The following is a 13,997-nucleotide window of genomic DNA, read 5'->3' on the forward strand; positions in this document are numbered from 1 at the left end:
AGGTCCTGATGTGCTGCAAAGTAACCTGCATTGGTCTACAAAATAACCTGGGGCAGAGAGGACTTGAACCGAACTTTAGACAAACTTCTGGATCTTGCCACTGCCCCTGGCTGCTCATCCTTTACCACATCCACTATGCTCTCTCTCCCATCTTCAAGGAGCAGAAAACTCACACACAGAAGAGCTAAGTACAGTGGATAACCATCTGTCTTCCTCTCCAGTGTGGTGATGCAAGCCTTGACCCCTGGACACCCATCCCAGAGCTTGCAGGAGCCTTGGACAAGCTTTCTGCAAGGGGAGAAGAGGACACAGGCTTCAGAAGGGTAGGAAATTTGCCTAATTTCTTATATCTCAAGGACCCTACTTCCTTCCCATTTCTCAGCCTGTCAGGCCACCCAGTCCTCAGTGGATTCCTCTTTAGCTAGTATTTTCCACTCCTCTTTCAAACCAGTTCACCATTTGTTTAAACTTTTTCTTCTCCTTATTTTCTGTCAGAGCCAAGGAAACGAAAACAGTAACAAGTCTCGCCCCACCAATCTTCTCCAGTGCTCCAGATCTAGCTACAAATTTGCAGAAATCTTCACCTGCCACATCATTGCATTTCACTTGGCAAGTACTGAAAATCCAATAAATGCCACTAGGTTATCTCAAGCTGTACACCACGACAAGGTAGCAAAGGGTGTGAAAGCCACAGCGTCTCCTGAGCTAGACAGCAGAAGATAAAGGAGTGATATCTAAAGGACTCCATCGCTGCTCTCATCTTTTTATGAAGACTCAGAAGGGACGCCCAGGTTTGCAATTCTATGCCTAGCTCAGAGACGAACGCGTGACCTGCAATATACAGGTGGCAGTTAGGTTAGGACAGGACACGCAGAAGTCTTCTATTGCACAGACCACATCATATACGTTATCGTGACTAAAAAATGCCATAGGTTCTGCACTGTGACAGTAGGAGACATAGAAGCAGCCAATTCAGCAACAGGCATTTTAAACTTTGTGCTTACTGGCCGGAATGAATGTCACAGATCGCCTTACTGCTTTCTCTCTGTTTTTCAGACTTTTATCAAGCCAAGCCATTCCCTTACAATACCCAGGCTCCTTAGACATTCACTTCAGAGCACCAAAATCTGGGGGAAAAGGCTGCCCACAGTCCAGAAGACACTTCTGAGCTCTAGACACCCTCCTTTTTAAGGGCATCAAACTTTGAAGCGAAATATTAGCAATCCTAACCTTTTGCACTGCTTACTTTTGTGATACAAATACACGGCAACCTATAATCCCTAATCAACCTAGAAAATAAATGACTGATAAACCAATCTGCTTGTAACCCCATTAACAGAATCTGGCTTCAGTATCAACAGGGTAATTTGCTGATACTATTTTTAATCACGACTGCTAAACCATTAATCCCACAATTTCCACACAGTATTCTCCCCCGCCCACTTCCCCAGCCCTGCTGTAAATTTACCCAAGGTTACCAACCATTTTGCAAATCATGAAAGAGTAGATAAATAAATAACATTTGCAAATATACACCTCCTGGCACTGGAGAATGGAGAGACTCCGATTACTCGGTTGATCCCGTTAAAGCCATTACTTTCTAATTGGAAGGAGTCATTCAGAAGCAAAGCTGTGTGTCTGCCATGTCACTTGACACCTGGTATGTACTGTTCACGATAAGATGAACTCTCCAATACGCTAGCCACAATGAGAAGAAGTGGGTTATTCGCCATACCACTGATGGTCACAGTGCTCTCTACTAAAATCTGTTCAAATTTAATGTGTTCCGGGCTATCGACATAAATAGTCATGTTTTCTCAAACTGGCATTAAAACATTCTCCAAGTATCATTATTAATGCCAATATAAATTATGCATTGAAGATCACAGCATTCATTACAGAGGTAAAATTTATCTGGGGGGAAAGGAAAAAAAAGGAGAGAAACAGAGCAAATCTAATTAAAGTTTTTATAGATTTTGTACAGCTTTAGTCAGTAGTGATGTAAACAATTCTCTAAAACGGTCTTAAAATAAGCATTCACAGAGTCATTAAAAACAGTACCAAGAAAGTATTGTGTTAATTAGTCAAAGGTACAGTTACAGACAGGATGTTGCAAAGGGGCTGACGTGATAATACACGAGACTGGTAGATTATCCAAGGACGTATGGACGTGCTAGCACAACAATCTGGAAGACAGACCCTTGGTTTCATGTAAGCAGCTACACACAGGCAGAAAAGCTGTGTTTAGTGTTGGAAGGGTGGTGTTTAATGCTCCTTTCAGCTTCCATAAGTTACAACGTTAGCCATTCCTAATTGGTATACATCAGTATTCAAACACCACATTGAAATTAGAAGCTTAGCTGTTTTTCGGTACGCTAATAGATACTTCACAAAAACGCATTAATAACCTCGTTGAAATATTTTTTGTATTCCAAGGTTAAGAGAAACGACTTTAAGAGACAGATGGTGAGCAACTGGTATGTCCCTGAGGAGTGCCACCGACTTTTGGAAGTTCTCACGCGACGCACCGTATGGGGCTATCTCCTATTTACTGTGAGCCTCAGGACTTCTGAGCAGAGCCCCATCTGAAGCCTTGAAAATATGCACAGCTAGGGCGGCACAGGGGGAAAGCAAGCCTAAAAATACAGCTCCCAGGGACTCCAAATCCAAAGGGAAAATAAGAGACCTTATTTCCCTAATTGCATAGTTTAAGTCAATCCTTAAGCTGCCTGATTCGTGGTTTTATCCTACTTGTGGCTGCCAGTACTGGTACCAGCTCACCAACACAGGTGCCTCGCAGTCTGCAGCAAGGGAAGCCGGAATGCATCCATTAAAATAGAGAACGAAGCAACCTCTGTGCAAAGACTGGAGTGGCGAGGGTGGGGGGGGAGAAAGTCTTTGCGAGCACATCTTCAGGCATCAAAGGAGCAGCTCTAGTTTCAGCCAGCAGAGACCGTAACACCTCGCCCCGCAATCCTTTACAACACACTGTGTCACTAGCTATTGTTCATAACTCTTCCCGCAAATCGTTTCAACATTCAGAGACCGACTATTTCTAAAGGAAATTATTTCAGAAGGGAAAGAAAAAAAAATGCTTACTCATGAACCTGGTATCATTATAACAATGAGGCAAAACAGCTAAAGACACAGTTACATTGCACAACCCCGAATGCATCATTTATTGTACTAGATTTCAGAAAAAGAACATTCTGAAACAGTGAAATAAATCAAAGCATAAATGTGACTTGTTGTCAGCTCATACAATATGGGTTAAATGTTACCATATGGTGAGTGCACACGTGTTACCCTTTTAAAAACAAAGAACATGGCTAATTTCTTTCCCAAATCTATTTTTAAATAAACATGATTATTTTAAAATGAGGCTAGCATTGTGCCTAAAACACCTCAATTTCCACCAGCCTCTCTCTCTTTCTTTATTGAAAACTAATGCCACTTCACTGCTCACCATCTTTTTAAAACGGCAAGGAAAAATTATCATTAAGTCAGTTTTATCCCTGTGATAAGCCAACACAAGCATTTCTAGGCAGTGTAAAAATAGTGACAAGCCAACTCACCGTTCTTCCTTTATTTTACCTGCCGGTAAAGCAAAGCATGCGCGTGTGTGCAATGCGTTAAAACTCACTGACATATGATCCGATTTTCAGCAAACACTCCCAACAGGACCTGCACGATACACAGAGCTCTCGTTTTCTCTGCACACCCCCCCCAGTCATGTATTGAAACACACAGTTTTGGCACATTCCCAACCAAAAAAAACAACAGGAAAAAAAAAAAAAGGACCAAAGCAAACATGTATGAAACACAGGCAGAGTAGCTGGAGCGGATGCTGTTGGTTTGAAAATTGTCTGTCTAGCCTCTGTGCTGAGTATTTGTTTTTATCATTATACTACAATTGAAACATGTCAGGAGCCTAAAAATAGCTACAAATTGTAATTACATATGCTTTGTAGTTTCTGTTTTACTTCGAAAAGAAGATTAAAAGCTAGATCGTTTTAGAAACTGGTCTTAAAGATTTGGGGAGCCACAAAATTGTTCTAGTTTGCAATTTGGAGTACATTGCTGGAAAATGTTTCCTTTGGGACGTGAACATGACAGCCCCAACACTGAGAAGCAAGCTCCCAACGCCATACAGCAAGATGGCAAGAAAGGAAAAGGAGAAGAGTGGACGAAGGAAAAAAAAATAATTTCTTAGAGATTCCAAGAGTGCCCTGATTACGGATGTAATACTATAAGCTTTAATTAGGAGCTAAGTGCTGTGTGCTAAATTCATCCCCACAAACAGCCTTGTAAATTCAGAGCCATCCTACTAAAGTTACCGTGGGTTTACGACAACTGTACAACAGCAAGGCCTGGCCTGTGGCTTCTGCAACAGCCCGTAACCAAACGTGGACTTTGTTGAACAAGCGTGAAGCTACGCAATATCCTGCTGATACAAATTAAATTCTTCTCCACATGCAACCACTTTGATGAAAGGTTAGCAAAAGTGGATCTTAAGTAGTAATCAGAATGTAAGTAGTTTTGAATCCACAGTAAAAAGCCTCTGTTTCTCCGCGATATAAGACTGAAAACAGTTTAGACCAGTGTCTTCATTAACGCGTGACTCTGTCACTGTGTAAACAGCCGCTGTCCCCATGTCACTGCAACAGGGCACCTTTTGCAATGTCAGCTCACAACTCCAGAACAATAAACAAATGAATTATCTCACAACAGCCCTGTGCTACTGCTATAAAATACCTGCTAGAACTTATTAGTCAATAAATAGTTTGGCAGCAACTTAAGAGATGCAAGTATTGTCCATCCGCGCACTAATTTAATCTGGGAACATATGCTTAATGCCCTGAGTCCGTTTGCACAAGGGCTGTTGCCGTAATACAGTTTCAGGAACGCAAGGAGAAACTGCTAACATCAAGCGTGTAACAACGCTGATGGGCCTCTACAGATAACCCAGCTGTAAACAACATCAAAAAATGAATAATCGACGTTGAGCAATCATCGCATCAAAAGAAACAGAGCTCACTGGCTTCAAACAGCAAAGCAGGTTCAGCAGATCAAGAGACAGAACATTTGCTGACTAACAGTTAAGTAATGAAAGTAAACATTTGCAATGAAGTCATCACCCTAATGAGAGCCATGCCAACCTTAACTACCTGGACCATAATCCACCAGTGCGTTTTAATGCCGGCTCACTAACATAATATTTACGAGAACCTCTCCTGTTGGAAAAGGAGAGGAAGTGTCATTTACTTTTAACATAGAAGTGACAATGAAGAAACACTGCTATTTGTTAAGCCTTTCTAACTCCCAGGTACGGTACTGGTGACGCCCAGGGAGTTACTGTGCAGTCACAGTGGGTAACTGAAAAACAGAATTTTGCCTTCAGTGACTGAGTCAGAACAGCTTTATCCTAGCACTGAAGTGTATAAACATTTGAAGCATGTAAGATGTCTGCTTTGAAAAAGCAATGTTGCTCCAAGGTTCAAATATTTATATTGCAAATATCTCATCAAAGATATGTGACTTTTTTTTTCCTGCTTTTCTGCCATGCAATGACTAATTATCTGGATTAAGTCTATGGCTACAGAAAAAAAAATGAAAATCACTGTAGTAAGTTTTAGCTGATTAACTGCTGATGCTGTTAAGGATTTCAGACTCGCATACAGAAACTGTAATTCTACCCAGAGACACCCTCATGCAACTAGTAGCCAATGGGAGTGGCAAGCAGGCTTATTACAGGACAGCACTGGGCTCACAAGCAACAAGTCAATTTATGGTTATATTGTTGTATGGTTGTATTGTACACGCTCTTATCCAACTAAGGAATATCACACAGCTATGAAAAACAGTCGTAGTCCTCTTCCCCTTTCTGCACAGAAACCTAATGCCTATTCAGGCTTAAAAGGTATGCATCTACAAATTCATACTTGTATCTCAAACACTTAAACAGGTACATTTTTACCTGTAAAATTTGCAAGCTCGGACAAGTTGCCTCCTGTGAAATGCAACCACTTTGTATTTCAGCTTTCTATTCAGATGACTTTAAGAAACAATATAGTCAAACCCAGCTTTCCAGTTTGAGTATACATATACGGACTTCATCACTGGTCTCACAAAAGCTTATGCATTGTCTCATTTTGCATACTGTATGCGTACTGTATGCATACTGTATGCGTACTGTATCCCAGAGAAGTCCTGGAAGTACTTGGCATGAATTTAAGTCTTCACAGAAGTGAGGCCTTTCAAAGTTGACAGGTTTTGGTTCATACTAAATATAGACATTCTCAATTCGATGTGACCTCAGTGTAAAACTCACCAGTTAAGACCACAGGTAACTATAGGTAACTGTGTTGAAGTCATTTGCATGTAAAGACCTTAAAAATGTGAATAAACACACTGCCCAAAGTTTTGCCCAAAGTTTTGCCCAAAGTTTTGCCCAAAGTTTTGCCCAAAGTTTTGCCCAAAGTTTGCAAGAGTTGGTGACTACATCATTCATCTGATGATATTCCTCCAGGCTGCCCACTCTGGTACTAGCTACAGAAACACCCACAGTAAGGTACATTCTAAAGGTCACTAATTTTTCAGTCAATTGAAGCCAACATTCCTGCTTCTGAAGCAGATCCGTGAAGTCTTAAGTCATAAACATCTTCCTTTCCTGAAAGGAGGGGTGGCTGCACTTACAGGCAGTTCAACAGGCAGAGAACAGAACGATGGCACAATCATTTTCACGCCTTCAGTGAGTACTTCTGTACTGGTAACTGCCATTATTAAATCTTGGTGACAGCACGATACTATGACCAACTATAAAAACATGCGATGAACCTGATTTTTAAAGCCGTGACATCAGTCACTGTCACAGGAAAACTTCTATCTACAAATGCTGAATGTCACTCCTGTTGCTTCATTCCAGCCGGCTATATACTGTTACTGAGGTCCCTTGCAAATAACAATAGGAAGCTTTCACCTTAGTGATGTAAACTGTTTTCCTTTCTATGATGCACAGAAAAGTAGTCATTCACATTCACCGAGGGACTGTATGGAGCTCTTGATGCATATTGTTTTAGTCATGTACAGCAATTTAGAAGGTCACGCTGAGCTTAGATAGGAGCCCTGCTAAGAAATATCACTTCTCTCTCTAAACGTTTTGGGGTTTTTTGGGACACCATTCTGTCAGATCATTCCTTAAGGTAACGTTATTCTCAACAATGCTTGATTTTTCTTTTTTTTTTTTTTTTGTAAGCATTATCTTTGCATATTAACCTAACAGTTTAGAGGGGGGGTTATAATGCTCATACAGACCACATAATACTTATCACTAACTAGATGTCACTTCAACATCACCGTTTTACAGGAACTAAAGGCTTGAAAACTAATTATGGGAAAGAATTATTAGAGATACCTAAATTATATTTTAAAACCAGAGTCAGTGAAGATGCGCACCATGCCAGTAACACAAAGCTCCACACAAAACACTTTATTGTACAGAGCTCATTCCAGATGGTTATAGCAGCTACTCTTCTGAAAATAAAGAAATCTCCTGGAATAACTGCACCATAACACTAATTACACCACAGGTGCTCTTACAGAACTTCAGCTTCCAGTTTTACCAGGGAGAAAGCTCCAAAAACCACTGCGACCCACCCCTCCACACCGCCCAGTGGGACAAATTGGGGTGCGCAGAGCGGCACACGACCAGGCACACCGGCCATGGGTTTGCTGTGACAGAGCCAAAGGACACACTGGTGGGAAACAAAGCAGCTGCTCTGAGAGAGACCACTCACTCGTCCCTGCCAGCTGATGCAACCACAGGAGCAAAACTCCCAAAAATGTTCCCTGCCTTGATGAAAACTTTGCTTCCATCACCGCCACGCCTCCCCAGCACTGCTTTCACCCCAAAACACCCAATACCTCTTCTAATACAGTACTGTTGGCCTATTAGCAGCAGCAAGCCTGGCAGGCAAGCATGGGGGGCTCCGCTGGAGAAGTAGGCACGTCCCTGCTCCAGGCACCCAATACCACCCACACCCACTCCGGGGCACAGCCCCAGTGTCATACACACATGCATGAGCCCACACATGCACCTGACTCAATGCAGCACCTCCCCAGCCCTGCACCCCTGCAATCCCCATCCCAGCGTGCACACACACCCACCCACTCCAACAGAACCTGCATGCACACATGGCCCACATTGCAGCAGCACAACACAGCCCATCCCCAGCTCTGCACGCTGCTTGCAACATATGCACTTGTCCCACAAACAATTGTGTGACCCTCAGCATATACATACACACACCCCTGCAGGGTTGAGGGGGAGATAGAGGGGAAGCAGCTGCAGGTCACCGCCCTCCCTTAGGGTCTGCATCCTCCTGCTTGGTCCCCTTTCCAGTGCATGTGGGGTCTTAAAGCACCGCAGGAAAGCAATAGTCAAAAATCAAGACATGAACACCCTGCAGAATAAAACTCTGAGCTATCAACCCACCCGCACACCATGCACAGGGAGGAGGGCACAAAGGAAATCTGACAGAAGAGTTTGAAAAACAGACACCTCCCCCCCCCCCAAAAAAAAAAAAAGCAACCCACATTTTCCCATTCAGCTTCTGCTTTAAATTATGGGGGTTGTTGTAGGGGTTTTTTGGGGAGGGGGAGAATCCAAGCAAATACACGGTTGCCAAGACGAGTTAATGAAAAACCCTTCGGCTGTTAACTCATTTAGTACAGCAAGCATGAAATAAAGTCCGTGGCACAGGGCCAAAGCACCGCGGCCCTTCGCTGGGCAGGCCTCTGGAACCTCTCCCCGACCGACCGCTGAGGAGCCAGCCCGCAATTCTAAAGAGCTGCGACCTTCCCCTAGAAATCAATTAATCCGTCAAAAAAAAAAAAAAAAAAAAAAAAAAAAGAAGAAGAAGAATAAAATATCGATAGCACTGCCGGGACCGGGCCCAAGGAGATTTCGTAACGGCACTTTTGCATCCACTTCCAAAAAAAGCCCAACCCCTTCAACCCCGCCACTGAGAGGGGAAGCTGCGAGGGGATATAAATAACGAGGCTGGGCGGAGGATGCGCACACCGCTGGGGCCGGGCGAAGGCAGGAGCCCGGCCCGGCGGCTCCTCCCGGCTTTTCGTCCCACCTCGCCGCGCCCCGACACCCCGGAGCCGAGCGGGGCGGGCCCGGGCGGTGGCGGGGGGCGGGCCGGCGGGCTGGGGCCGCCCCGGCGGGGCGGGCAACGCCAGCGGGCGGGGCTCCGCGGGGCATCCGTCCGGCCCCCCTTCGCCACCGACCCGCGGCTGCACCCCCGGCACCCCTCCCCGCCAAGGAAACTTCTCCGCTCGCAGGGAAAGAGTTCGGGTCCCCGGCCGGGGAGACGCTGGGGGCGAGCCAGGGAGCGCCTGGCTATGGGGAGCGGGGTGGGGAAGGGGGAGGAGGAGGAGGAAGAGGAGGAGACGGTGAGAGAGTTGCGCCTCTCCCCAAAAAGGGACTTTGACCCCGCACCGCTCTCCGGCGGTCCCCGCATTACGTATTTTTGTCACAGGTCGGATCCTAACGCGCGTCGGCACAGCGTCTAATTTATGAGCTCATCAGCCTAATTTCATTATTTAATCATGCGCCCAGCAATCGTGTTTCCTTAAGAAAGGACTGACCTATTTTTGGCTGGAGATAAACGATCATGTTAACAGATGTTAATCTTGTAATCTGTTTTTCCTGTAAGCACTTCGCATACCCGCGTTTCAAACATTAAAAGAAAAATAATTAAAAAAAAATCTTTCCCAAACGACGTCACGATTCAGTTCTTATTAGGAAAAAAAACCCTCGCAATGGTTTCAAAGACATTAAATCTTTTTCACTTTATAAATGCTGATTTGTTCTGCCTCAACTCCCACTGGCTTTTATTTGCATTTCAAATTCCACAGGTTACACCAGTCGCCTTTTCAGAAAATGTAAACCAACAATAAGGCAGCAAATACGGGGGGGGGGGGGGGGGGGGCGAGAAAGAGAACCCTGCATCTGGATTAAATAAAGACTAGAATTAATGTTTAGAGAGTAGTCCGAGCAAAATTATATTTGCACCTACAGTGCCCGAGCGCCTCGGTATCTCTAGGGGTAACATAAAGGATAAGTTGTGGGCACACACAATGCGCATTCCCCAGAAGATCCTTGTCTGCTGCTGGGAGCTTATTAACGCTCCCAATAAATGGTGCTGACTCCAAACCGACACTTTTCGGCTTAAAACACAGGGTTTGTCTCCAGCAGTTAATTGCAGAGGTTAGCTAGTTGGAGGGGAAAAACAACGGCCGGCTGTCATGTTCCGCACGCCTCCCCACACGTACTGCCTATTTTAACACCCCACCTTGTTCCCTCACAGCAAAGTTTACCCATCCAAACTTTCCTCAACTTGCCCGAGTACTTAATTCGCATTAGGATCGCGACTAGGCGCTATGCTAATTATCACCGAAGATAGTAGAGGGGGAGGGAGGGACCAGGAGGAGGAGGAAAGCTTTTATAGCACAAAATGTCTGGAACTGCATTATTTCTATTCTTCTTTTCTCTCTCTCCTTCCCCCTCTCCCGTAGATCTCCCCCCCCTCCATTTTTTTTTTTAACATATAAACTCCCTGTCATTCTCCCCACCCCACCCACATCAAATGGGCTATTTTCCTCTTCTGGAAATAATCGCTACAAAGACATTGTCCTTCGAGCCCTTCTCGCTCTCTATATGTGAATAATTGTTTTCTCTGCTCGCCCACCCCCAACTTCCTTTGATAAACTGTGTACTTCGGTAACGGGGATCACGCAGCTATCGACTCGCAACGGAGCAGATAGTAGCTAAAAAAACAAGGGGGAGGGGGGCACACAACCACACACCAGGCATTTCACGCACACGCAAAATCAATACTATCAGGGAGGGTGGGGGGGGGGAAACACCACTTAATAATTTAAGTGGCTACTCGGAGCTCGAAGACCCATCACCCACCTTCATTAGCCGAAGCATTTTACTTTAAAGTGAGGCAATTTGTTCTTTGTTTCTTAATGGATTAATATCGCTGTTCGCCCCCCCCTCCCTGCCTCTGACGGACCGTACAAAGCCAAAAGGCTCCCAGAGCCCGCAAATCGACCCCCCCCACCCCGCCCGGCACCACCACTGCAGTAAAACCAACCTCCTCCTCGCGAAACAGCGCAAAGTTACCATTTTAGAGCTGCTCCGATGACCGAGGGGATAGTCCCTATTCCCGGGGAGGGGGGGCGCGAAGTTTTTTTTTTTTATTCCCCGGGGGCGCATCCCGAGGACCCCCCGCCCCCCGCTCCGCCACCCCTCACCTCCTCCGCTGCCGGCTGCAACGTTCGGGGAAGGGCGCGCCGAGCCACCCGCCGCCCTGAAGGTGAAACCATGCGCCGCATGCGAGCGGCCGCCAGCTGCACATGATCCGCCGAGCGGCTCCACTGGCGCGGGTGGGGGCGGCCCGCCGGCCCCCGCCGCGCCCCGCGCCCGCGCACCGCCCCCGCCCGCCGCGCCCGCCCCGCCGCCCGCCCCGCGTACCCCCGCGCCCGCGATGGCCGGGCCGGTGCGGAGCCCGCAGGACGGTGACTATTGTCTCCGCGGAGCAAAGTTGGGGCGCGGGGTGCGGCCGCCCCGGGGTGGGGGTAGCCGGACCCCGCGTTGTGCGGGCGCGGAGTCGCGCTCCGGTCCGCCGCCACCCCGGTTCCCACGTACCTCGGCTGCGAAAGGTGCGAGTTGGAGTTGCCCCAGATGCATTTCTATTAGAAACTTTTTTTTTCTCCCCCCCCCCTTTTTTTTTTTAGCGAATTCCACTGGTAAAATATTTATGGATCTATTGAAATGCGCAGAAACAACAACATTAAAGTCTTCAATCAAGATCAAAGAGGAATACTGTTCAACAGCCACGCTGGGGAAGTTGAAAGACCTCCGAACAAATCAATCTGCCATATGGCTTTAAAAAAAAAAAAAAAAAAAAAAAACACACAACAAAAAAGCACCACCTCTCCTGTGTCTGAAAAGTTCAAGTCTTGTTTTCCTGCGTGTTTTGCGAAGCTCGGTTTAATCACGCCAAATCTGTGTGCCATAGGCGAGGGGAGTATGTTTAGTCTATGGCTGGAAAGCCTAATTTAATCTGCTAAAGCTTGCTACTAGACATCAAGGGTGTGGAGGTTTTTTTTTTTCCCTTTCTTTGTCTCCTAATGTGCGATGACGTAGAATCGGTGCGGAGGACTTTTGACGGAGGGCCGGTGTTATCTCGGCGCCCTGGGCTGGCAGAGCTTCCCCCCGCTCCGAGCACCCCGGCTCCGAGCCCCCCTCCGAGGCTGCCCCCCGGTCCCGCCCCGGCGCACCGGACCCGCTCCTGCCTCCCTCCAGCCCCGTCTTGCACTTGGGACGCAAACCGCTCCGGCACCTCTGGCAAAGAGAAGAAAATAAAATTGGGGCGGGAGGGGGAGGCTTTAAATCCTGCCCTTTCCAGTGCTTATTACCAGAACCCTCGGAGTAAAGGAAAGGGGCGGGGGGGGGTGGTCAGCGAGTGAGAGGGAAAGTTGGTAATGAAGGATACACGAATCATAAAATGTAAGCTATGTGTGATTAATGATCTGCACTAATTTGAATAGCAGGCGTGTTAAAGGTCATTGACAATTGTTGCTGCTTTCAGCATGAATGCCCGAGTGGGATGTATTTGGGACAATCAAATTTAATTCTAATTCACAGGAAAAAATATTATCGGACGTGCATAGCAGCTGGTCAAAATATAGGGAGGGCGCGCTTTAAAAAATGTGCCTCTCCTGCCCTTCAAAGGCAGCTTCATTACTTTAAGGTAGTGTTTTTAAATGTCTCAATAGTAAATAATGTATCTGGAGTGTCTGGATTTTGTTCCTTATGCATCAGCATCTTTCCTGCACACTTTTTCAATCACAGGCCAAATTGCATTCTCGGTTACTCCAGACATGCAGTGTTTTGTGGAAATTCCGAGTTCACTGATTCCGGATTTACCTGTGAATGGACCAGAGCAGACGTCACATCCCTAAGCTTGAAGAATTCACCCCAGGCACAAGCCTATAACACAAGACTGTAGGTTTTCTAATCACAGTTTGTATAGCAGTTTAGCGTTTCTTTACACAAAGACTAAGAAATCTATTATAAATCAGCATTCCTGGGCAGTTTTAGTGCTACAGTATTAGGCTAATAATTTCCATATGGTGAAAATTGACAAGTCAGAGCAATGAAAGGTGCATGAGGCTTCCCAACTCCTCTACACAAAAATGTGATTTTTACGACGTAGTCCTTTTCTCTCATAGTCCATAGAGGTTCTCTTCCTCAGACAGTAAAAGGTGAGCACCCTCTACACAGTGCTTGCTGTGTTACTTGACAGAGTAATGTTTAAAATGCTTGCTCTTTTCCATATTTGCTTCCGTAGGGCCCAGTCTTGTGCTCTTTGTTCCCATAAAAAAATAAGGTCCTGAGGCTATGGGGGTGACAGGACTGGAGAACCCATCTCAAGCGTAGTAAGAGAGGGGTATTCCACTTTAATGGAACGGCAATTAAAAATTCAGAAGATGTAGAGACTTTAAAAACAATCAAGCCGTATATTAATTTCATGGAAAGTCACTAGCAGAGTTCCTCCGTCCATGTAATTTTAAACAGGAGATTTTCTCATATTTCTTCTGCTGATTCCAGCGCTTCTGGGTTTTAAAAGCAAAACTGGAACAGTATAAGAATTTATAGACTTAAAAGAGAGCAAAATGTATTTACATAATATTGTCAATGTAGAAATTTCAGGTGGAGAAGATATTCTTAATTTTCAAATCGTTAGTAACATACCATTACCATGGGAGATTAATCTGTTTGCAGACACTGTTTACCCATTTTATCTTTGCCAGAAATCTTCCAGGAGATGTCCTCCCATTTCAAATTCGCTAAATTACAGTATTTTGTATGAGAATGTCAGCGATATTAATGGCTCAATACATGTTTTGCTATTTAT

The 13,997-nt window shown here is 45.5% G+C and overlaps 1 protein-coding gene across 5 annotated transcripts in view; it reads right to left on the reverse strand.

Moving 5' to 3' along the window:
• Positions 1–12,100, reverse strand: part of ZNF516 (zinc finger protein 516) — a 105,792-nt gene extending 93,692 nt beyond the window's left edge. The window contains exon 1 of one of the 5 annotated variants that reach the window (XM_082045015.1): positions 12,010–12,100. The gene's annotated coding sequence lies outside the window, so the exon portion shown is untranslated. The other 4 variants (XM_082045013.1, XM_082045011.1, XM_082045012.1 and 1 more) reach the window with 4 other exon arrangements.
• Positions 12,101–13,997: the final 1,897 nt, after the last annotated feature.

This window comes from Streptopelia decaocto, assembly GCF_964273445.1.
Source record: "Streptopelia decaocto genome assembly, chromosome: 2".
In the NCBI taxonomy this organism is placed as follows: Eukaryota; Metazoa; Chordata; class Aves; order Columbiformes; family Columbidae; genus Streptopelia; species Streptopelia decaocto.